This window comes from Neovison vison, chromosome 4, assembly GCF_020171115.1.
Source record: "Neovison vison isolate M4711 chromosome 4, ASM_NN_V1, whole genome shotgun sequence".
Lineage (NCBI taxonomy): Eukaryota > Metazoa > Chordata > Mammalia > Carnivora > Mustelidae > Neogale > Neogale vison.
In genome coordinates this window covers 132743746-132769752 of record NC_058094.1, presented here as the reverse complement: position 1 = coordinate 132769752, position 26007 = coordinate 132743746, and the positions used below count along the sequence as shown (strand labels likewise).

Below are 26007 nucleotides of genomic sequence, written 5' to 3'. Positions count from 1 at the left end.
CCACTTTGGAAAAGAGTGTGAAGATTCCTCAAAAAATTAAAAGTAGAGCTATCCTATGACTCAGCAATTGCACTACTGTGTATTTATCCCAGAGATACAGATGAAGTGAAAAGAAGGGACGCATACACCCCAATGTTTATAGCAGCAATGTCCACAATAGCCAAACTGTGGGAAAAGCCAAGATGTCCTTCAACAGATGAACTGATAAAGAACATATGGTCCATATATAAATGGAATATTTCTTAGCCATCAGAAACAATGAATACCCAATGTTTGCATCAAGATGGATGGAACTGGAGGAGATTATGCTAAGAAAAATAAGTCAAGTAGAGAAACTCAATAATATGGTTTCATTTATTTGTGGAATATAGAAATAGCATGGAGGACATTAGGAGAAGAAGGGGGAAAATTAAGAGGGGGAAATAGGAGGGGGAGATGAACCATGAGAAAAAATGCACTACAGGAAAAAGAAAACTGATGGTATTAGAGGAGAAGGGGGTTAGCTCTGATGGGTATTAAGGAGGACACATATCACATGGAGCCCTGGGTATTATATTCAAACAATAAATCATGGAATACTATGTCAAAAACGAATGGTGTACTTTTTAAAAAATTTTTTAAAAAAGAATTAATTTACTTATTTGACAGAGAGAGAGAGAGAGAGATCACAAGCAGGCAAAGAGGCAGGCAGAGATGAGGGGGTGAGGGGTGGGAAGCAGGCTTCCTACTGAAGAGAGAGCCCAACATGGTGCTGGAGCCCAGGACCCTGAGATCATTACTTGAGCCAAAGGTAGAGGTTTAACCCACTGAGCCACCCAGGTGCCCCATAACAGTGTACTGTATGGTGACTAACGTAACATTAAAAAAAAAAAAAAAAAAGAAAGAAATATTGGTGAGGATGTAGAAAAAAAAGACCCTTATGCACTGTAGGTGGGAATTACAACCACCTTTTAAGAGGTGGGAAGGGGAATTGGGACATTAAAATATATTTGCACTACCTGTGAAGCAGTAAAATGTCACTCAAAAGTGGAGTTGGCTGCAAACATTTAAAAGATAGTGTCATTAATAGGCTAAGACAGGAGAGAAAATGCAATAATATAAATGCTAAAACAAAGCCTGAGGATGTAGAAAAGGAGAACACACACACACACACACACACACCCCAAAGAAAAAAAGGCAATAAATAAAAAAAAACCTGTTCCATATGTGATAGATATTAATATAGCTATATCACTTTAATGCCAATAATTTTTTTTTTTTTTTTAGATTTTATTTATTTGTTTGAGAGAGAGAGACAGTGAGAGAGAGCATGAGCGAGGAGAAGGTCAGAGGGAGAAGCAGACTCCCCATGGAGCTGGGAGCCTGATGTGGGACTCGATCCCGGGACTCCAGGATCACGCCCTGAGCCGGAGGCAGTCGTCCAACCAACTGCGCCACCCAGGCGTCCCTAATGCCAATAATTTAAATACATCAAATAAAAACAGAGATTGACAGAGACGGTCAGAGTGCATTTAAAAAGTTAAGACTTACCTATATGTTGTCTATAAGGAATTCGCTTTAGGTATAATAATTTAGATTAAAAGTAAAGGGATAGATAAATCTATACCATGCTATTACTAATCAAAAGAAAGATTAAGTAGGTATATTAATATCAGTCAAAGCTCCTGTCAAAGCAGGGAAAATTGTCAGAGATAAAGAGAAGAATTTCATAATGATAAAGGCTCTAATTCTACAAGTAGATATAACAAAGTTATTTAATGACAGAGTATCAAAATACATAAGGCAAAACTGATGGGACCGCATAGAGAAGTAGATGAATCCACCTTCCTGGTTGGAAACTTCAACACTTCTCTGTCAGTAACTGACAGATCCAACAGATAGAAAATCAGAAAGATCACAGAGGACCTGAACAGCAATCAATCAACTGGCTCTAATTGACATTTATAGATTACTTCACCCAACGGTGCTGAATACACGTGTTTCTCAGTCTTACACGGAAGAGTCACCATTACAGATCACATTCTGAGCTATAAAATATACTTAAATGTAAAAGAATAGAAATGATACAAAGTGTGCTCCCAGACCTTAATTATATTAAAGTAGAACTTAATAACAAAAATACAAGTGGCAAATCCTAAAATGTGGAGACATTAAAAATCACACTTCTAACTAACAAATGCATCAAAGACATCTCAAATGATATTAAAAATATTTTGTACTAAATGAAAACAAGGTAGGACCTATCAAAAATGGTAGAATGTAGTGAAAGTAGCAATAAATGCATGTACAGCTTTGAATGCACATCTTAGAAAAGAAAAACAAGATCTAAAAAAAAAAACTAATGTAAGCTAACACCTTAGGAAACTAGAAAAATAAGATCAAATTAAGTTCTAAGTAAAAAGAAGAAAAAATATCTGGGAAACATCAATGAAATTGAAATAGGAACATAGTAGAGAAAAGTAACACAACTCAAAGCTGGTTCTTTGAAAAAGTCAATAGAATTGATAAAACCCTAGCCAAGTAACCAAGAGAAAAAGAGATAATATGGAAATTACCAATATCTTAACATGTATTAAATAAATTGAATAAAAAAATAATAACCTTCCAAAACAGAATGTGCCAGGCTCAGATGTTTTCATTGGTGAAGTCTACCAGGCATTTAAAGAAGAAATAGTACCAATTCTCTACAATCTATAAAGAAAATAGAAGAGAAAGGAATACTTCCTTCCTCATCCTATGAGGCCAGCATTACCTTAATACTAATACTAGACAAAGACACTATAGAAAAGGTCAATTTATCTCATGACCTAAATGTAAAAATCCTCAACACCATATTGAAACTATAACAATGTGTATAAAGAAATACAGACCATGACCAAGTAGAATATATTCCAGATATTCAAGGCTAGTTAACATTGGAAAATCAATTATTTTTTTTTAAATCAATTATTTTAATGCATTACATCAACAGGTCAAAAAAAAAAAAAGAAAAATCATAAGATCATGTTAATAGATACAGAAAAAATCAACAAAATCAGTCACCTTTCCATAAAAAAAAAAGTTCTCAGAAAACTAGAAATATAAGAAAACTTCCTGACTCCTGACCATGATAAAAAACAAAAATCCTTCAGCTAATATTTACCTAATGGTGGGAAAGTGAATGCTTTTTCCCTAAGATCAGAGATAAAGTAAGGACATCCCATTTCCCCACTACTCTTCAACATCTTACTGCAAATTTTAGTTAATACAATAAGACAAGGAAAAAAAAAAGTGTATAGATTAGGGAGATAGAAATTCATTTACCTTTGTTAGCACATGATTTAAATATAAACTAAAAAAATTAAAAATTATAAAACTTTCCCATTATACATTAAAGTAATTAATTTTTTAAAAAAATATTTTATTTATTTATTTGACAGAGGGATCACAAGTAGGCAGAGGCAGGCAGAGAGAGGAGGGGAAGCAGACTTCCCGCTGAGCAGAGAGCCCGATGCGGGCCTTGATCTCAGGACCCTGAGATCATGACCTGAGCCGAAGTCAGAGGCTTAACCCACCAAACCACCCAGGTGCCCCATTTAAGTAATTAATTATAGGGAAAAAATAAAACACACAAAATCCATGGTCTGAAAATATTAATTTCAAACTACTTATTTTTTCAGTCTACTTTTGTTCTAGCCAATGATTTTTCCCCTAAAAATCTGCAAAAAGACAAATTATTGCATATTTCCTTAAAAAATAACTGGAATGCTGCCAAGGCGGTGTTTGTCATAAATGTAGTTTTAATTTAGTTTAATTAAGATGGGTTAAATTAAGATAGGTAAAATATTCAGGTAAAGATACTTCCCGCAACTTCAAAGAGAAACTAAGTTTCCTTGCAGCATGGCCCCCAAACCCCAGTCTTCACTCCCACCTCAAACGCAGAAACCGAGACAGCCTCCTGCTCCCAAGCCAGGGCAGACGTCAACATCTCAGCGCTTGCATAAAGGAGAAAAAGAACAGCAAGAAGTAACTGAACATATTGATGAAGTACAAAATGAAATAGACAGACTTAATGAACAAGCCAGTGAGGAGATTTTGAAAGTAGAACAGAAATATAACAAACTCCACCAACCATTTTTTCAGAAGAGGTCGGAATCGATCACCAAAACCCCCAATTTTGGGGTAACAACATTTGTCAACCATCCACAAGTGTCTGCACTGCTTGGGGAGGAGGATGAAGAGGTGCTACATTATTTGACAAGAGTTGAAGTGACAGAATTTGAAGATATTAAATCAGGTTACAGAATAGATTTTTATTTTGATGAAAACCCTTACTTCGAAAATAAAGTTCTCTCCAAAGAATTTCATCTGAATGAGAATGGTGATCCATCTTCAAAGTCCACTGAAATGAAGTGGAAATCTGGAAAGGACGAAACGTTCAAGTCAAACAGAATAAAGCCAGCAGGAAGAGACAGCATGAGGAACCAGAGAGCTTCTTCACCTGGTTTACTGACCATTCTGATGCAGTGCAGATGAGTTAGGAGAGGTCATCACAGATGATATTTGGCCAAATCCATTAAAGGACTACTTGGTTCCCGATATGGATGACGAAGAAGGGGAAGGAGAAGAGGATGATGATGATGATGATGATGATGAAGGATTGGAAGATATTGATGAAAGAGATGAGGATGAAGGTGAAGAAGAGGAAGATGTTGATGAGGGGGAGGAAGGAGAGGAGGATGAAGGAGAAGATGAGTAATGGAACACTGATGGATTCCAACCTTCCTTTTAAAATTTTCTTCAGTCCCTGGGAGCAAGTTGCCGTCTTTTTTTTTTTTTTCTTTTTCTTTTCCTTTTTCTTTTCTCCTCTTGTGCTCATTCGCCCTGTTTTTTGAAGTCTCCTTTTTCTCTCCCTTTATACCATGGTTCTCAGCTTATTTGGGGGGGAAATACCTTGAGCAGAATATAGTGGGAAAAGAATCTCTACCCCTTTTTGTTCCAAATTCATTTTTGTCCCTTCCTGTCTCAACAACAACAAAAAACTTTATGGAATCAACACCACCGTGCTCTGTGGGAAAAAAAGAAAAACCTTCTGCTCCTTTAGCTCTGCTGGAAGCGGGAGGGTGCTAGGCCCCTGTGTAGTAGTGCATAGCATTCTAGCTTTTTCCTCCTTTCTCTGTATATTGGGCTCAGAGATTACACTGTGTCTCTATGTGAATATGGACAGTTAGCATTTACCAACATGTACCTGTCTACTTTCTCTTATTTAAAAAAAAGAAAAAAAAAACTTTAAAAAATGGGGTTATAGAAGGTCAGCAAAGGGTGGGTTTGAGATGTTTGGGCAGGTTAAGCGGGCATTTTGATAACATGGCTTCTCCTTTGGCACGTTTAATTGTGATGTTTAATGGACATCCTTGCAGTTTAAGATGACACTTTTAAAATAAAACTCTCTCCTAATGATGACTTGAGCCCTGCCACTCGATGGGAGAATCAGCAGAACTTGTAGCATCTTATTTGGAATTGACATTCTCTATTGTAATTTTGTTCCTGTTTATTTTTAAATTTTCTTTTTTTTTCCACTGGAAAGGAAAGATGATGCTCAGGTTTAAACATTAAAAGTGTACAAGTTGCTTTGTTACAATAAAACTAAATGTGTACACACAAAAAAAAGAGAAACTAAAAGACATGAATACTTGTAATAGACTAAAAAATTAATAATCGAACACTTTTGGGATTATTTAAGTTGCTTTTGATAGAATATAACAGAAACAATTTTGAGCTTGTTTAAGCAAGAAACGGAAGCTTATAGTGGAACAGAATACACATTCAAGGAAACCACTGGGACTCAGTCTAAGACATACTTGGAATGTTCAGCATCCCTATGATGCTTGTGTCCCATCTCACTCCTGATGTATAGCTTTTGCTCTGCTGTTCTCCTTCTGATTAGCCTCAGTTCAGGTGCAGAAATACTGATTCTCCCACTTGTGCTCCTGAATTTGCATGTTACTGATTTAGTCATGTGCCTAATTCAATTAGCTGTTTTCTGAATCTCAATTAAATCATATGTCAGAAAAAATGTAAATGCCCAATGTATACATGAACAGTGTTCAACATCACTATGCATGGACAAAATGCGACAAGATACGACTTTTCACCCAGTAGCATGACTGTAATTACAAAGACTGATGATGCTTAGGGCTGGATGTATAGTAAGGGCATCTTGAATGCACTGTTATTGAGAATGTAGGATCACTTCAAGAAAACCATTGCTGCTGCTTTGGTCATTAGGCAGTTCCTCATAAATGCGACAGCAATCCCATACCCACGAACTGGCCCATGAAAAATGATAGCATGTATATACACCTCTATGTCAAGGTTCATTCAAGAATGTCCACAGCAGCTTTTATGTATCTGCTCTCAAGCTTTAATCTATCATCTATCTTCTATCTATCTATCATCTATCTATCTATCTATCTATCTATCTATCTATTTTTTTGTATATTAGCCCCAAATTGTGAATAGTCTAGATCCCCATTGAGAAAAGAACAAAAAACTGGTTTGAGGGCACTTAGGTGTCATAGCTGGTTAAGTGCCCGACTCTTGGTTTTATCTCAGGTCATGATGTCAGTGTCATGAAATTGAGCCCCTCATCAGGCTCTGTAATCTGTATGGAGTCCGCTCAAGATTCTTTTCCCCCTCTGTCCCTCTTTACCCTCTCTAAAATAAATAAATAAATAAACAAACAAATGAATGAATGAATAAATAAATAAATAAATAAATAAATCTGTCTTTAAAAACAAACAAATTATGGTTTGTTCATTCCATGGAATATTACTCAGCAATATATAGGAATGTTTACTAGCACATAAAACAACATCAGTGGATCTCAGAAATATTATGCTGAATGAAAGAAGCCAGACATAAGGGAATCTGCATTAATCCATTATATGAAGTCCCAGAACAAGCAAAACTAGGCTATACTGCTAAAAAGTATAATGGTGCTGTGTGGAGGACAGGAGATTGGCTGTCAAAAGGTGTGAGGCCATGTTTTGAGGTGATAGAGTAGGGTTTTATATAGTGACTTGTATCTTAGCTACAGATTACACATTGGTTAAACTTCATCAAACTACAAACTTGAGAGCTGTGTATTTTATTATATGTATATTATATTTCAGTAAGTCAAAATACACAACACATTAGACTGAACTGTGTGAAATTGGTTATAAGATAATTTTTAGGAACAAAATGGAAATTTTTATACAATCCAATTTATTAATAGTTTTGGCCTCCAGGGAAGATATGAAAATTCTCCTTGAGACTTTTCTAGAACTCCTAGAGAGGAGTTGGGAGCAGGAAGAGGTGGAAAAACAGTGGACTGTGTGTAAGCACCGTGTTCTGGAAAATTATTGTGGGAGAGCAGGAAAAGGCATAATTTCCATTCCCCTGTCCTTAATGGTATGTGCACATGCGTGTGCATGTACATGTGTGCACATGCATGTGTGTATACATGTGTGAGTGAATACACATGTGTGAGTATATGTGGGTACAAGTGTATACACATGCCTGAGTGTACTTACATGTGTGCATGTGTATGCTTGTATGTACATATGCGAGTGCATTGTGTAGACACATACCTTTATGTGTTTACATTGTGTGTGTGTGGAGGGGTTGTGGTTAGGAATGAATTTCCAACACCTATCAAGGCTTTCATGTTCTTATTCATAAAGAGGACATCAAGTTGGCCTTTCTGTAAGAGAAAGTGTGGTTGAGTTTCAAGACAGACTGAACAATTTATCTGAGTTTGTTTTTTTTCTTTTGCTTTTGCTTTGTGCTTTGCTTGGGCATTTTGTGGCATCCTTCTAACAACTTGGATTGGGTTGTTCCATGTAATAATGGTTTTCATTCTGAAAATCACAAAAGTTTCACTTAGAATATGTATTTTTACTAGGTGAGACTTATTCTACTATTGTAAGGCTAAAATAAATTTTGTGAGTTTTCAGCAAATCCTTCTCAGATTTCCAGGGACCCAACAGTCTGAATGCACATGTGGAAAATATGGAGAGGAGGCTGTTGAGATGCACTGGTTTATTGGGAAACTGAAAACAGTAAATAGTTAATTGAGTAGAAAATAGGTTTGGCAAGGTTTTATGAGCTGGAGATAAAAGTTGATAGGCTGGACTCTGAAATCATACAAATGAGAATTTATATTGTTCAAACTCGACTCAATGGCCTGTGACGACCATTGGTCAATTGTGAGTCTGGCCAGGGGCCTTGGAAAAAAAACTCTGGGCACATGTTCCAGAGTGGCCACTGTGGACCTGCATGAACAGACCCTCTTCTTCCCTGGGACCACGACCCATTCTTCAGTGAGTGAAAAACAGCCCATGGTGGCATAGCCATGCAGCGCTATGTCGATTTAGTTATTCAACTGAGGTATCTGCTAATTGTTAAGAGGTCCTATTCTGGGTGCTACGGGAGAGACTTCTATTCTGGAAGGCAGTTGAGTCTGTTGTTCCCTCAGATGAATTTGGTTTACAAAACCTGCTGAAGTTTTTTATGGAAAATGAAACAGGAAACCAAATAAAACAACTAAACAATACAAAGGCAAGAAGAAAGGAAACAAAACCAGGTTTCAAAAAAACATGTCAATGATAACAACAAGGATAACAAGAGCTAATAATTTTATGGCAATTACAATGTTCCAGGGAATATTCTAAGGACTTCAGATATACAAACTCATTTCATCAGAAAATCCTGTGAGATTGGTACTAAAATTATCCTCTTTTTGCAGATGATAAAACTAAGGCACAGAGAGTTTAAATGACTTGCCCAGGATAGCACAGCTAAGTAGCAAACACAGGAAGCTGGGTTGGCTAATTGTTTCCCTAACAATTATTTATAGCAATTTAGTAATGCATCTCTGAAAATTGTTTACCTGGAGTTTGATTTATATTCAGATATTAGCACACGAATTGACACACATATGTAGTGTATATGCATGTGTGCATATATCTATACATGCATAAGCACACACATACATTCACACATAATTTCATAAGAGAAAGAGCAAGCAAGAGTGACCTTCAGAATTAGATCTGCATTCTGTATTTGGCACACTCGTTGAACTCTGGACTTTAGTGTGCCTCATGTGGAATTCAGCTTTGTGTTGCTTTCCCTGGAAGGATTAAGGGATAGTAGCTGGAACTAAAAAAGCATTAAAACATCTGGCAACCTTTATTATTTTGTTCATAATCACTTACTAAGGACACTTAGTTTTGAAAATAAGGAATGCTTGTTCTTATCTTAGTAGCATTGGGGCCTCCAATTAACTTTTCTGCTCAAATTATCCTCATTTCTTTTAAAATCAGTTGTCTTTCAGATCTCAGAATTGGAACTCCTCTTCCACATCCTGCTGTCACCTGCCTGTGCTTCACTTACGAAGAATGAGACCAGTAATGAAACATGTATCCTAGGACTGTGCCAGGTTTCCCTAAATCTTCCCAGCATAGATGGGGTTGTCCCCTGGGCCTGGCTCTTCAAGGATGGATCTGGACAGGTGGGGAGGTGTTATGACATGAATTGGGCTGATGTCAAAACAAAAAGTCTCATGGAACCCTTTGCTTGAGCACATGGCAATCCTAGTGTCATTGGTGGGTTCTGCAATGTGTTGGGTCGCTATTTTGGGAATGGGACTCACTTCCTTTTTGGAGGTTTTAGGTGGTGACTCTATCTTTGGAGAACAAAGTAAAACCAAACCAGACAAAGAAAGCCTCCATTTCACTCATTGCTGACAATTTCTTGGTTATTTTCAAATTAGAGAACGATATTGGATGCTCTGTTGAATGTTTTCATGAGGTGTCTTGGTCATTCTATGGTTGGAGTAGGGCTGTGGCCTGGAATGAGTTTTGTCTGCAAGTAGCTCCAAAATGCCCAATTTCTCCCAAGCACTTCACAACCAGTTCTCCTAATCACAGTGGTCTTTTTTATGTTTATAAGAGTTTTACAACGTAGATCTTACTAAATTGGATCCAGGGAATCATAAACATAATCTTAAAAGCTTCCTGAGATTTCTTTTTGGGCAGTTAATCCTTTCTTCCCTATATTTCTATAGCCTACTTGTGATCCTGTAGTAGGTCATTATTATGGCTTATCTTATTTTAGCTATCCATCCAACTACCAATTTTCCAACTTTTTATCATCAATCAATCATTGATCTATATCTGTCACATCTATCATATATCTGTCCAGCTATCATTAGTCATTTATTTATATCTATCCTATCTATCATCTATCTATCTATCTATCTATCTATCTATCTATCTATCTCTCCTCTACTTATAATCATCTTATTTTTCCTACTATCTTGCAGTTGTTTCCAGGGAGGGGTAGTAGTGGCCATGCCTAGCTTTATTTTTAAGATCTGACACATAGCAGCGCCACATTTTATAAAAATTGGGGCTTTAAAATGCTTTTTTCTCTCAAAATTGTTCTGAATTGAAATAATCATAGAAAACTATCATTTATCCTCCATTGCATGGTTTTTCATGGACAATTCCAACCCCAATCTCCTTCTACCAAAGACTGCACCCTGGAATGCAATGGAAATATACAAAGGAATCAGCAGCACATGATGGATTGGGATCATGTGAAGAAAAGTATCGCAATAAAATTCTAAAATATCCTGGAAAAAATCATGGAAATACTTGTGTTCAAGACACTGAAGGAAAGAAGGGATATTACTAGGGAAAACGAAAGGTCCAAAAGTGTTACTTCCATGCATTTTTTTTTAAAGATTTTATTATTTATTTGACAGAGAGAGATCACAAATAGGCAGAGAGGCAGGCAGAGAGAGAGAGAGGAGGAAGCAGGCTTACCGCTGAGCAGAGCCTGACGCGGGGCTCGATCCCAGGACCCTGGGACCACGACCTGAGCCGAAAGCAGAGGCCTTAACCCACTGAGCCACCCAGGCACCCCCCATGCATTTTTGAATGTCAATTGTGTTTGTTAAAGAATAGGCCCATTTTTCATTTTTGGTGTTCTTGAGGGAAATCTCATATCTATACAAATCAACATTCTTGCGAAGGGAAAACTTTTCTTTGGGGAAGCAAACCTTCCGTTGATATCTTTGCATGTCATTTTGACTACGTGCATTCATTGATGGATCATTGTGCCCTGCCACACTCGAATCATCTGGTTGTGAATTTCATATGTGGTTGAGAACTATGGATGTGACCACTATGAGAGTGTTAGAACCAAGACATTGTGTGCTCACAAAACACTGTAAGCATCCCACGGCTTGCTTTGTGCAATCATAATTACATATATGAGGATTCCAAATGTGACTTTCTGAGCTAGGTTTGAGGCCATTTCTCCTTCCTTCCTTCCTTCCTTCCTTCCTTCCTTCCTTCCTTCCATTTTTGACAGTTTCAATGGCTAACCTTGTGTTTGTCTACTAAACTGCTGGTAAATATTTATTGAATATGATAAGATTAAAGCAATGGACATGTATATACATACTCAATACTAGGTGCCAAGAATATAGTCTTTTTTTTTTTAAAAGAATTTATTTATTTGAGAGAGAGAGAGAGAGAGAGAGCGCACAAGCAGAGGGTAGGGGCAGTGAGAGAACCAAGCTTCCTGCAGAGCAGGGTGCCTGATGTGGGTCTTGATCCAAGGACCTTGGGATCTTGACCTGAGCTAAAGGCTGACATTTAACTGACTGAGATACCCAGGCACCCCAAGAATATAAAATCTTTACTTTCAAAGAGGTTATGATTTAGGAGGTAATGAATTGCAAATGGAAGTGTTACCTATACAAAATCAAGGCAGAGACATTCTCAAGGACTTTACAACGTGGAAGAGGAAGAATCCATGGTGGGGGATACAAAAGGACTTTTGCCAGATTAAAACACTTGATCAGGGGCATCTGGGTGGTGCAGTTGGTTAAGCCTCTGATTCTTGGTTTTGGCTCAGGTCATGATCTCAGAGTCATGAGATCCCTGTGTGGGGCTCTGTGTTCAGTGCAGAGTCTGATTAAGATTCTCCCTTCCTCTCCCTCTCCTCCTTACTACTCTTCTCCCTCTCTCTCTCTGAAAGATATAAATAAATATATTTAAAAAACAAACAGACAAACACCTGTGGTAAGGAACAGGGTGTTTTAGGGAGAAGGGAATGCAAGTCATTGTTTATAGCTTGGCATACCATGGGCAGAGTTTGACTACAGGGAGGAGATATCATCTGGGAACCAGATTCTGTTTCAGTTCCAGGTTTGGGTTTCGTTCTGCAGGGGATAAGGATCCACTGAAGGATGTCAGTGCATATATACACCAGACGCTCTCTCTCTGGGTAGTGAAACAGGATGGAGGACTGCAGCATGACAGAAGAAATCTACATGAGGCTCTGAGTTCTCCATTGCTAGAACAAATGTACTTGAGATGCCACAGTGTCTCTCCAGTTTGTGACAACAGAGCAGTAGTGAGCAACTTCTACTGCATATCACAATGAGCCCAAGTCAGCAAGAGATAGTTCCATTTAATTTATTTATACTCCCTAAATTTTATTGTAAGATTTTGTTAAAATACAAATAAAATTTAAGGAATAATTAAACACCCATTTGCTAACCACCTAGATTATATATATACATATACATATACATAACTATTATATATGTTATATACCACTTGATTTTTCTTTTATGGCCTCTATTTTCTATAAACTGGGATTAGGGCTATTCTATGTATAGTGAATATATCACATTAAGAATGTAAGGTATTATAAAATATCTTGAATAATTATTTCCTATGTGATTATGTTCCAAATTTGACACATGTATACTTGTAATCTTCATGTCATTCTCAATTTCATGTCTTTTTTCCCCCTTTTAGTTTTAATTTTTTTTCAATTTATTTATTTTCAGAAAAACATTATTCATTATTTTTTCACCACACCCAGTGCTCCATGCAAGCCGTGCCCTCTATAATACCCACCATCTGGTACCCCAACCTCCCACCCCCCCGCCACTTCAAACCCCTCAGATTGTTTTTCAGAGTCCATAGTCTCTCATGGTTCACCTCCCCTTCCAATTTACCCCAACTCCCTTCTCCTCTCTAACGCCCCTTGTCCTCCATGCTATTTGTTATGCTCCACAGATAAGTGAAACCATATGATAATTGACTCTCTCTGCTTGACTGATTTCACTCAGCATAATCTCTTCCAGTCCCGTCCATGTTGCTACAAAAGTTGGGTATTCATCCTTTCTGATGGAGGCATAATACTCCATAGTGTATATGGACCACATCTTCCTTATCCATTCATCCGTTGAAGGGCATCTTGGTTCTTTCCATAGTTTGGCGACTGTGGCCATTGCTGCTATAAACATTGGGGTACAGATGGCCCTTCTTTTCACGACATCTGTGTCTTTGGGATAAATACCCAGGAGTGCAATTGCAGGGTCATAGGGAAGCTCTATTTTTAATTTCTTGAGGAATCTCCACTTGATTATGTAAAATATTCACTCCATTGAAAATTAAATGGTATACTCAGAGACTCCTCATTTCTATCTTTTTTCCTATCCATTCTATTTTTACTCCCATTATTCTTTCTGCTTTATCCACCAATAATTAATCAGTCAATTAATTAATTAATTGATTTTGCCAAAAAACCCCACACCCAGTTAGATACATTTATATTATTCTTCCTATTACAACATAGGGAGCTTTCGATAGTCACTGTTTTGGACCTGAACCAAGCTTCCTGCAGAGCAGGGTGCCTGATGTGGGTCTTGATCCAAGGACCTTGGGATCTTGACCTGAGCCAAAAACAGCAGTAAAAGAGAAACTTTTTTACTTCAATATATACATACCAGAACCCTTTTCATATCATTACTTTAGGGTTTCATTTTTTTCTTATAGCTGCATAATACACCATTGGGTGAATATACCATATATGCAAACTGTCACTTAATTAAAAGCATCTGAGTTGTTTCCTGTCTTCTACTTTGTAGAACATGTCATAGAAGGTGACGTTGTCTATTCAGTGCTTCATATTTATGGAATTTACCTTCAGGCTATATTCCTAGAAAGAAGATTTCTGGGCCAAAGAGTTTCTGTGTATGTGGGGTGTGTGTATATGTGATTTTTATGGATATATGTCAAAAATATTCGATGTAAGGTTTTTTTTTTGATAACATAATATATGGCTGTGGCTGTTCCATCAAGCCTCATCATGAGTTTTCTCAAACTTCTAGAAGTTTTGCTGATCTAATCATTGATAATTTGTTTGCAATTCAATCAAACCCACAGGTGATCCAAATGTGATAGAAGACATGGACTTTAAGATAACCAAGGAATAATCTGCTTAAGAGTACGGATTCAAGACAGACAGCTTCATCAGATATCAGAGATCTATGAAAAGACATTAACCGTTAATTCTAGAACTGAAACATAGAATAAGTGGATTAGTGACACAATAGATGCTTTTAGTAACATATTAGATAAAGTGGAAGAGAATATAATAGACCTGGAAGATAGATTAATAGGAAATCCCAGATGGAAGCATGAGAAAGAAAAGAACAGACAATGCAGGGAGTGTAAGGAACACATTTAAGAGCCCAATATATGTGTAACTGGAGTATCAGAGGCAGTGCCAACATTTTAAGAGATGAGAGATATTTTCTCCAAATACAGAAATATATCAGTCAACTCACAGATTCAAGGATTACTGCAGAACTCAGGCAGGATTTAAAATAAAACATAACAAAGCCTGTGGTATAACCAGCATAGTCAAACTCCTAAAAACAGCGGTAAAAGAGAAACTTTTCTAGGCAGCTAGAAAAAAAAAGGCAATTTAGAGTAGAGCCAAGGTGTGTCTTAGAGCAAGTTTTCTGGAGAAACTATACAGGGTAAAGGATAATGGAATCATATGCTTTGGATGTAGGAAGAAAGTAACTTAATATAGAATTTTTCTTCTTAAGATTTTGTTTATTTATTTGAGAGAGCTAAAGCGAGTAGGGGGTAGGTAAGGAGGGAGAGGAAGAGGAACATGCAGTCTGTGCACTGAGCATGGAACTTGACACAGGGCTTGATCCCAGGACCCTGAGACCATGACCTGAGCAAAAACAAAGAGTCCAACACTCAACCAACTGGGCCACCCATTTGCTTCTACTTAATGCAGAATTTAAATGAAGTGACAGTGGGCACTTGGGTAGCTCAATGGGATAAGCCTCTGCCTTTGGCTCAGGTCATGATCACAGGGTCCTGGGATCAAGCACCACATCATGCTCTTTGCTCGGCAGGGAGCATTCTTACCCCCTCTCTCTCTGCCTTCCTCTCTGCCTACTTTGATCTTTCTCTCTCTGTCAAATAAATAAATAAAATATTTTAAAGAATAAATGAAGTGAGAGCATTCTTCAAAATTATGGTAAAATAAAGAAAATTCCAGAAAAAAATATTAAAATAATTGGTCACTGTTTGGCAAAAACTAAAGGGTATTCTTTAGACTGATAGCAAACATACCCAGATGGAAGATCACACATCTGAAAACAAAATTATAATATTGTAAAGGACATTGTGCTCCAAGCGACTTGAAGGAGTCAAAAGATTCTAGTTACAGCCCTAAATTTCATTTTATGTCTGCTTCGGTGATGAAGCTACCCATGGAATCTCAAAGTTTCCATGTCTTATGAACATCCTGAGTGTTACAATGGAAGTTCTGTGGGTGCACAGAGAACAGGGTGGTTATGAAGGACAGGAGAGAAGAAAGGGAAGTGTTCCCAAGCAAGGACATCTCCTTATAGGATTAAAGTTGTGAAACTTTCAAAATCATTTTATCATTGGAACTCACTTCAAATGCAGTTAGGAATCAAGGTTAATAGGTATGATAACTTGAACCCATAAGAAAAGTCACTCAAGGATGACTGTTGTGAATGCTACAATCACACACACAAAATTAAATTTGCGAAAACATTTCTGAGTGTAGGATAGGTTGTATTTTAACAATGATTTCTCTCAAAACCTTCCCAATTAAAAAAAAATACTACATTAGAAACAGATGCATTTTTTTCTATTTTGTTTAGTATATTTCAATGAAATTTATTTTAAAATCATATTTTCCCTTAGAAGTTTTTGTATGTCAGATATTGGACTAGTTACAGGAAGTACAGAAAAATCTGAATTTTTTTGGGGGGGTCATCATGAAGTTTACAATCTAGTGAAAGAGTCATTGAGTAAGACAAAAAAATAAACTGCTGCATGGTATGTTACAAGTTTAGAGTAGAAGACTACGTTGGCCCTCCAATGGCACAGAGAAAGCAGTTGCTTAAGGTCCATCTTGGAGAAAAGGATTGCCTTCATAGAATCTCAGGGAAGATAATATTTCAGGCAAATGTTAAGGCATGGAAGAGAGTCATCAGGTATGTAAGGAGTTCTTGTGTGGTAGTGGTGGGGTCAGTGTTAGCAGATATGAAAAGTTAGCCAGATGTGAGGTGATTTGGGGCAACGGTGAGAAATTCAGCATCTCAGTGCATACTCCATGCACAGGAAGGGGCAGGACAGAAAAACAGAAGTCCTTTATTTAGACTTTACCTTGAATGATTTTATTTTATTTTTCAAAGACTTTATTTATTTATTTATTTGTTTGTTTGTTTATTTATTTTATTTGAGGGGGCAGTGGGGTGGGGGTGGGCAGAGGGAGAGGGAGAATCTCAAGCAAACTCCTTGCTGAGCACAGAGCCTGATGCGGGGCTCAATCCCAGAACCCTGAGATTGTGACCAAGCTGAAATCAAGTTGGACTTCCAACCGACTGAGCCACCCAGGCACCACTACCTTGAATCATTTTAAAGAAAGTGATGATGTTGGTGCATTTCAGGAATGGCATTCTGACTATCTTCTGAGAGCTGTAAGGTTACAATCCATGATAAAGAAGTAATTCCAACTGTGAATACAGACTGTGGTGGGAGCCAGAATTACAGATACTTGTTCAGGAAAAGAACAAGAGAGGTCTTACTTTTCATCTCACTTCATCTTCATGATGGTACTATACTAATATTTTTATTATAGTGGATACAAATCTTTGGCCACAAGTTTAATGTACAGAATGTTATTACTTTACGTTTTCTATATTTGCTCTGAGTATGCTTTGAATGCCCTCCCACTTGCATTAGAGATGTAATCACCGTTAACTGATAAATTCATGCAACTGAGCTCCTTCCCAGAGTCCACCGAAGCCTTGTAGCCAAGTATGAGTTTAAATCCTGGAGAGATGACATTGCTGAGGTCAGGGATGTATCTGTCATCTCTGTCTGAAGCTAAAACCCTCTAAGTCATCCTGAGGGTGATCTACAGGGGCCACCTCCAATCCTTTGTATCTCATGCCTGGATCTTTGCTTAGAAAACTTCAAAGCCAAATATTTGCCTATTTTCTTTATTACTTTTCTGTGCATTTTGTAAAAAAAAACACTTTCCTTGAAGCAAGAGATGCCTCATAGTCTAGATATCGAATAGCACAAGGTCACAGGGTAACAAGAAATCCTATAGAAAACACACCGATTGATATTCCAGTTTTTTATGAAAACATCTTTGGTCTCATACTGAAACATTTTATACTGAGACACTGTATATTCAATTTTATGTTGAAACATTTTTGTCTCCCTATTTACAAGTGAAAAGACAAAATGTACTAAATTATCTGTCAGGGAAAGGATGAGGACAGATTAGAGAGATTTGCTTTTTAAATTTCATTTTAGAAATTATGTGGTGGGGGGGAGGTATTTGACTGGAATAAGAAGATAATATCAATAGAAAGCCAGATTATAAAGAATACATAAACAAATAATTCAACCAAATTGCCTTTTCAAATCAAAATGGAGGGGCGAGGCACTGTGTAAGTTAATAATTATGTTGCTATGGTTACTCTTCCTGATTAGAATGATACTGTTGAATAGTTGGTTATTTTAAGTTGATTTCAGGTAACATTTAATTTATTGGGGAAAAGACACTTGATTTGCATCTAGACATATTTTTTAAAAAAATCATTTCTATGGCATTTTGGGGCAGATCTATGGATGAAAGTTAAAAATTAGTTGTTTATAGTTGTAGATTTCTTAAAAGTACCTATTTCCATTTCAAGAACACAAGGCTGGATGGTTTCTTTCCATTTTACCTTTCTGGGGAGATTATCGTGGAGGCCGACATAGAAATGTCCTACAGTTGGGAGTTGGACAGAAGTGGAGCTGTATCATAGTTCTCACTAACATGCAATCAAGATCAAGTTAATTAAAATCTTTGAGCCTTAGTGTTCTAATTTATATAGCACAGATAACCATCTTAATAGCATGTAATAAGACATGCAATAATGTGCTGGGAATCTGTTTCCATTATCTTGGACTGATATTTCTGTGGTTACAGCTATTAAAATTATATCCATAGAAAAGCAAAAAAAAAAAATAACAAGACTCCATTCATTTGCAAACTTGGTTACTGGTTAACAAATAATGTAATGTAAATACATTTTGGGAGTCACATCCAAAAGGAATATGTAAGGGGATTCTAGATTGTTTGCTATTAAATTTACGTGGCTGATGTCAGTGATGGAAAATATTTCTCTGTCACAGGAATTAGCTTGCATCGCTGTAGGTTAAATATACTTATTAACTCTTTTTGTGGTATATGGCAGACTTTAAACATTAGAGGAATAGAGAGTGAACATTGCATGATGGCTTCCTTTGAGAGACTGTACCAAGTACATGTTAAAAGACTCAGAAGCAGTGCCACACCAAGCCATATTGGAGTCTGAGTAAAAAAAAAAAATCAGTAATACTAATCCTGTTTTTATTTAAAATTTTTCATATTTTGTTTGTTGTGGTGGTTAATTTTGTGTGTAAACTTGCCTGAGCTACAGGGTACCCAGATATTTGGTCAAACATTATTCTGTGTTCCTGTAAAGATGTTTTTGGGGGCACCTTGGCGGCTCAGTGGGTTAAGCCTCTGCCTTTGGCTCAGGTCATGATCTCAGGGTCCTGGGATAGAGCCCCGCATCAGGCTCTCTGCTCAGCAGGGAGCCTGCTTCCCTTCCTCTTTCTCTGCCTGCCTCTCTGCCTACTTGTGATCTCTCTCTGTCAAATAAATAAAAATATTTATTAAAAAAAAGATGTTTTTGGATGATGTTAGTGTTTAAGTAAACATTAAATAAAAGAGACTGTGCTTCCTGGTGTCAGTGGACCACATTTAATCAGTTGAAGGACTGTATAGAACTGAATAAAATTGTCTTCAAAATAGGAAATCAGATTTCTCCTGCTTTTGAGTTCAAACTGAAACATTGGCTCTTCTTGGATCTCTCAAGCCTGCTGGCCTCAGACTGGAACTATAAGCTTTCTGAGAACTTCAGCTTGCTGACTCACCCTACTGATGGTGGGACTTGGACTTGTCTGCCTCCATAATCATGTGAGCCAATTCTTTTTTGTTGTTGTTGTTTTTAAGCTTTATTAACTTATTTTAGAGAGAGAAAGAGAGAGTGAGAACACATGTGCTAGAGTGGAGGGGCAAAGAGAGAGAGAGAGGGAGAGAATCTCCAGTGACTCCCCACTGAGTGTGGAGCTGAATGCAGGGCTCAATCCCAGGACCCTAAGATCAGGACCTGAGCCAAATTAAGAGTCAAATGCTCAACTTACCACCCATGTGCCCCAATAATTCTTTATAATAAATCTCCCCTCTCTCCCATAGATAGATATATAGATAGATAAATAGATAGAGATGGTTTTTGAATCAGTTTGTATTTACTTTTTAAAAACATTACATTAAATATTACCTATCTTGATTACTGAGTGTTTTAGCATCCTCTTATGTTTTGCATCCAAGGTGAGTTTCTCACTCACACCACTAGTTCTGGTCCTGCATAGGACATATTTAAGTATATGCCCCATCGATTTGCCTTTAGAAACTCAGAAGTTCTCTTTACCTTCTTCTTGAACACATGTTCTTCACATCACCTTGTAGAATCCATTCTTTCTCTCCTTCCCCATTGCCAGTGTTTCCAAACCTCATCCAAATCCTTGTGATAGTATCCTGTTTGGTTTATTTTCCTCCAGAGCACATTATTCTTCAACCCATTTTTGTTGTTGTTTGTTTTGTTTTGTTTTTCTTTTTTTCCTTTGATCCATTTTTGTAAAAAAGCATTCTTTTTTTTTTCCAATTTATTTATTTTCAGAAAACAGTATTCATTATTTTTTCACCACACCCAGTGCTCCATGCAAGCCGTGCCCTCTATAATACCCACCACCTGGTACCCCAACCTCCCACCCCCCCCACCACTTCAAACCCCTCAGATTGTTTTTCAGAGTCCATCGTCTCTCATGGTTCACCTCCCCTTCCAATTTACCCCAAAGCACATACCCTCCCCAATGTCCATAACCCTACCCCCCTTCTCCCAACCCCCCTCCCCCCAGCAACCCACAGTTTGTTTCGTGAGATTAAGAGTCACTTATGGTTTGTCTCCCTCCCTATCCCATCTTGTTTCATGGATTCTTCTCCTACCCACTTAAGCCCCCATGTTGCATCACCACTTCCTCATATCAGGGAGATCAGCCATCAAAAGAAACGAAATCTTGCCATTTGCGACAACATGGATGGAACTAGAGCATATCATGCTTAGCGAAATAAGTCAAGCGGTAAAAAAGCATTCTAATTGCATCAATATTCTGCCCAAAAAATCTTCCTTTATTCCCCTAATCCTAATTCTTAGGATTGTACAGAAATTATGTCTCTAACTTTGTTTTATGTCTTTCACCCTTGATAATACCCAGTGAGCTTAAAGCATATGAAAGCACTTGCCAAGACCAAATAGGCAATGTTCTTTAACTGTATCAGCTCTTTACGTATGCATGTTCTCCTACTGAGAGTCTGATACACCCCACTTATTTTCACCATCCAGCCTAATTTTATCAACTCATATTTTATTTTTACTCCCTCTGCTTTAGAAAGCTTGAGTTTTCCTCCCTGTGCTCCCATGGTTCTTTTTTTTTTTTTTAAAGATTTTATTTATTTATTTGACAGAGAGAGAGAGATCACAAGTAGGCAGAGAGGCAGGCACAGAAAGAAAGGGAAGCAAACTCCTGCTGAGCAGAGAGCCCGATGCGGGGCTCGATCCCAGGACCCTGAGATCATGACCTGTGCCGAAGGCAGAGGCTTTAACCCACTGAGCCACCCAGGTGCCCCAACTCCCATTGTTCTTATTATTATCTTGAAAGTGATAGTACTTCTCACCATGCCATCTTAACCATATACCTTCCCCAACTAAACTGTTGGGACAGGAAAGAGTGCCTTTCCTGTATTATGAATCATGTATACCTCAGTGCCCAATCTTGGGGAGACTGGAGAAAGTTATGTGTTTCCTGAAAGAGGTATAATTATAGGACTTTATGATTATGCAAGAGATAAGTTGAATGGCAGGGAAAAATCCCTTAGGTATGAGAAATTCTCTGGGAGTATGGCGCCTGATATTTGGCATCTCAGGTGCCAAATAGCAGTGCTCTCTCTTCTCTATTTGAGGTTGTATAGCCGAGCATGTTATACAGTGTTGAAGGAGACATACCAGATCCACATAATTTGTTTTGTATGCAATAAATATATATAAACCCAAATTTCTGTTCAAATTGAAAGATATGAAAAGCAAGAGTTAAAAGAATTGGAAACTGGAAAACTTTAGCCAGTTGGCATGGGATTCTTGTTTCTTAATTTCACATTTACTGTACTTTGTTCCAAAATTTGAAATTTCTGGAGTTCTATTCATGTAAACACTGGACTTTTTATGATAGAAGATGGATTTTTTTTTTTTTTTTATTAACGACCTCTTCAATTCTGTCACAGTGTTTTGACCTGGCTGTGTCTTGACTGTCTTGAAACATTTTGCATACACTCACTGCCTCCAGCCAGTACTTATTTCTGCCTCTGTTTGGGCTGCTTTTAATAACAGATCCTTAGTTTTTTTCTCAGAATCTGAGGATGAATTCTCTGTGTAACTCCCCTTGTGGCTTTATTTTCCACAAGGAGCCTCTAGGGATTTTTCTTTGCCTATGATCTAAATTCTAGTCAAGATAAACGTGTCACCTACCTTTGCTGCCACATTTAATCTTCTTTGTAAATCCCAGACAACCACTGAATAATCAGCCCCAGATTCTGCTAGAAATCCCTCTACATTTCCAGGCTGGGTTCCATTTATTCAGAAGAACCATTCTTTTGGGGTGCTTGGATGGCTCAGTCAGTTAAGTTCTGCCTTCAGGTCTGGTTGTGATGCCAGGGCCCTGGGATCCAGTCAAGCATGGGACTCACTGCTCTGCAAGGAGTCTACTTTTCCCTTTCCCACTCACCCTTTTGTGCTTTCAGTCAAATAAATAAAATCTTTAAAAAAAGTCCTGTTCTTCTTAAAAAGATCACAAATTCTGTCCTCCCCCCCCCACCAAAATTTTGCTTACCATTTCTGTTGTTCTTTGAAAAAGAAAATTGAAAACAGATCCAGATCCTCCCAGAAGGATTTTAATTAGTGAACGTTTCAGAAAGCACCACTTTCTTGGCCTTTTTGGACTCTGAATTTTACAGTAATAAAAATCTCTATAGGCAGCAAAATGTACATTCAGTTAAAGTGTGTGTTTTTGTGCAAGTTCTTGAAATACAATTTTTCAATGCCATGCATAGAGAAGAGGAAAGAGTATCTTATTTTATATTTCATTCCACACCTTAAAGTAGCATTTCTTAGTCAGGAATAATTATCCCCAAATAATAAGGGAGGTTAAGAGACCGACACCTCGGGTCTCACAGAAGGTAAGAAACAGAACTGTAATAAAATGAGGTCTATGTTTCCAAGTATGATAGTGCTCATAAAATGCCATTGTATAATCATACCCCCAAGGAAAATAGGAAATTTGAGATTAGAAAAATACTTAGAACTCTTGACTGTTCATATTTGCCGGTTGCTAACACTAAGTTGTCCACCATCAAGGTTGACTTTTTAAAAAGCAAACTGTAGGTATAAAAAGCCCTTTTAAAAAGCCCCAGGAAAGGATACATTATTTTGCTCATATAATTTTCTCACCATGATGTCCGTGCAGTAAAGGGCTGAGCTCTCTCTTAGGGATGTCATATAAAACTTTAACTGTGATCTTTGTCTGCCCACTGGCTGATGGTCTGAATGGTCCTGATGGAAGGCAGGGCTTCACCTGCAGGACTTAATTTGGCATTCAAGCTCTGCCTTAGGGTGGGTGAAAATGCCCCCTCCTCTACAATCACATGACGGTTCTTCAAATAGGTAAAGACTCTGAAGCCATTCCATTCCACATTAGGCTTTCCCGGTAATGGTCCTTCCTCTAAACACTCTAGCACACTGGTCTCCTTTCTGGGAAGCTGTGCCAGACATCCTCAATGTACTAGCTATTTCTGGAGGAAAACCGGATTACCTGTGGGAAGTAAGTGCACCCTGCAGTACCTGACAACAAGACCAGCCAATGTTGCTCCTAGAAGACTCCCTCCTCCACCAGCATAGTTTTCTCGTATCCATGGAAACCTAAATGGACCATGGCATGATGAGTATATCATACTTGCTTACTTCCTCTCAATAGGTTTGACTCTGATAATGTTTATTGGCTACTCAGTTCACTCCTCTGCCCACAGGAAAACCACCCCCTTGCTAATATGTTCAACAGTAAGTATTTCCCAGGATTAGCGTCCTCCATGAACATTCCCGAGTGCTTACTTTGTGAGAGTTTCCACTAAGAGAACACAAGGAAGCTTGCTCTGTAATTCAGGACTCAGAGGCTTTGTTGGGAAATATATCCCACCCTAACTCTGCCTCCAGGCAGCCTAAACTCATCATAGATACAGTGGAGATTCTGCCAGTTCCCACCTTTTTAGTAGAATTAGATGTTCCCAATAAGTAAATGTTACAGCTCTTAAATTCTGGACACAGCTAGGAAAATTATGCAGGTCTGTGTTTCCTAAAGGTGTTTGCCATAACCTTTTTGTACTACTCCCAAACATGCAATATCCACGGAGACTAATAGGATATTTTCTTTTTAAAATTAAGGTTATACTTCAAACCCCTCAGACTGTTTTTCAGAGTCCATAGTCTCTCATGAAGTGGCGGGGGGGTGGGAGGTTGGGGTACCAGGTGGTGGGTATTATAGAGGGCACAGCTTGCATGGAGCACTGGGTGTGGTGAAAAAATAATGAATACTGTTTTTCTGAAAATAAATAAATTGGGAAAAAAAATAAGGTTATAACTCCTACCCCTCGGAAGATTTGTTTTCTTATCCCAAACTACTGTGGCTTACAGACTTGTAGTACTAAAAATAACAATTTCGAGAAAAGCATTGGGTCATTATTTCACATCAAATCAAATATTTAATCCAAGGGAATATGTCAGAAAAGTGTTAGTGAGGGGTTTGTGTTCTGGGGAGATGGTAGACTCCCTTTAGCTTCAGTTATCATGCCTTCTGGGGGTTATTTCTCACACATTCTGAACTTTACTATATATATATATGCTCCTGATCTTCAAATGTTTATCCCAAGCAAGGTATTCCTGAGCATGAGATGGACATACCCACACCCAAGGTCCTCCTGGAGAAGTTCATTTGAATTGTTTCTCTTTCAAACTCAAGGAAAACCCTGAACATACCTTGTTCACCAGGTCCTTGTCTTTTCCACCTTGGAGAAGGATCCTGAGAACTTTCCATCTACCTCTCCCTGTCCCTCATTGTGGTAGATCACCAAGGCCTGCCAATTACATTGCATGAGAGTCTTCTGAGTATGTGCCCTCTCCTCTCTCCATTTTTCCCTCATTGCTTCCTCCCCATAATAACACATTATTTTATAGTGTGGTAAAATTTACATGCCATAGATTTTATCCTCTTAACCATTTTTAAGTGCTCAGTTGAGTAATATTAAGTACATTCGTATTGTGTGACCATCACAACCATCCATCTCCAGAGCTCTTTAATGTTCCAAGGCTGAAACTCTGTCCCCGTTAAATAGGAACTCCCCCTCCCCCAACCCCTGGCAACTACCACGCTGCTTTCTGTCTCTGAGTGTAACTTCTCTAGGGACCTCATATAAGTGGAGTCACATAGTCTTTCTATTTGTGTGACTGGCTTCTGTCACTTAGCCTAATGTCCTCAAATTTCATCCATAGTGTAGCATTCTCCTTGTTTAAGGCTGAATACTATTCCACTGTATGTATATACCACATCTTGTTTATTTACTCATCCACTGGTGGACACTTTATCAGTTTCCTTCCATATTACAGCTATTTTTAAATACTGCTGCTGTGAATTTGGGTGTACAAATACCTTTTTGAGACTCTGCATTGAATTATTGGGGGTATATACCCAGACACAGAATTGTTGGGCCATATGATAATTCTATATTTAATCTTTTGAGGAGTGGCCATACTGATCTCTATAGCAGCTCTACCGTTTTATATTCTCACCAACAGAATACTAGGGTTTCAGATTCTGTATATCCTTATCAGTCGACTCTTATTTGCTATTTTTTCCCTTGACAGTGGACTTCGCAATGTGTAGGAGGTGATATCTCATTGTGGTTTTAATCACATTTCCCTAACAATAAGTAATGTGGTGCATTTTTTCATGTGCTTACTTGGTATGTGTATTTGGAAAAATGTTTGGTTCAAGTCTTTGCCCATTTTTGAATCAGTATTCTGTTTTTGTTGAGTTTTAGGAGTTCTCTATATATTCTAGATAGTAATCTCTTATGATATATATGATTTGTAAATAATTTTCTCTCAGTGAATTGTTTTTCTATTCCATTAATAGTGTCTTTGGATGCACAAGAATTTTTAATTTTCATGAAATCCAATTTCTGTTTTCTTTTATTGTTTGTGACTTTAGTGTAACATCTAAAAAACCATTGCCAAATTCAATGCCATGAAGGTTTGTCTTGTGTTTTCTTTTAAAAAAATTATAGTTTCTGTTCTTATGTTTAGTTTAGGTTTTTGATATATTTTGAGTTAATTTTTTGTAGATGATC

The 26007-nt window shown here is 37.7% G+C and overlaps 1 pseudogene; it reads left to right on the top strand.

The window, feature by feature from the left end:
- Positions 1-3873: 3873 nt before the first annotated feature.
- LOC122903994 lies at positions 3874-5315 on the top strand (annotated as a pseudogene).
- The last annotated feature ends 20692 nt before the right edge of the window (positions 5316-26007 follow it).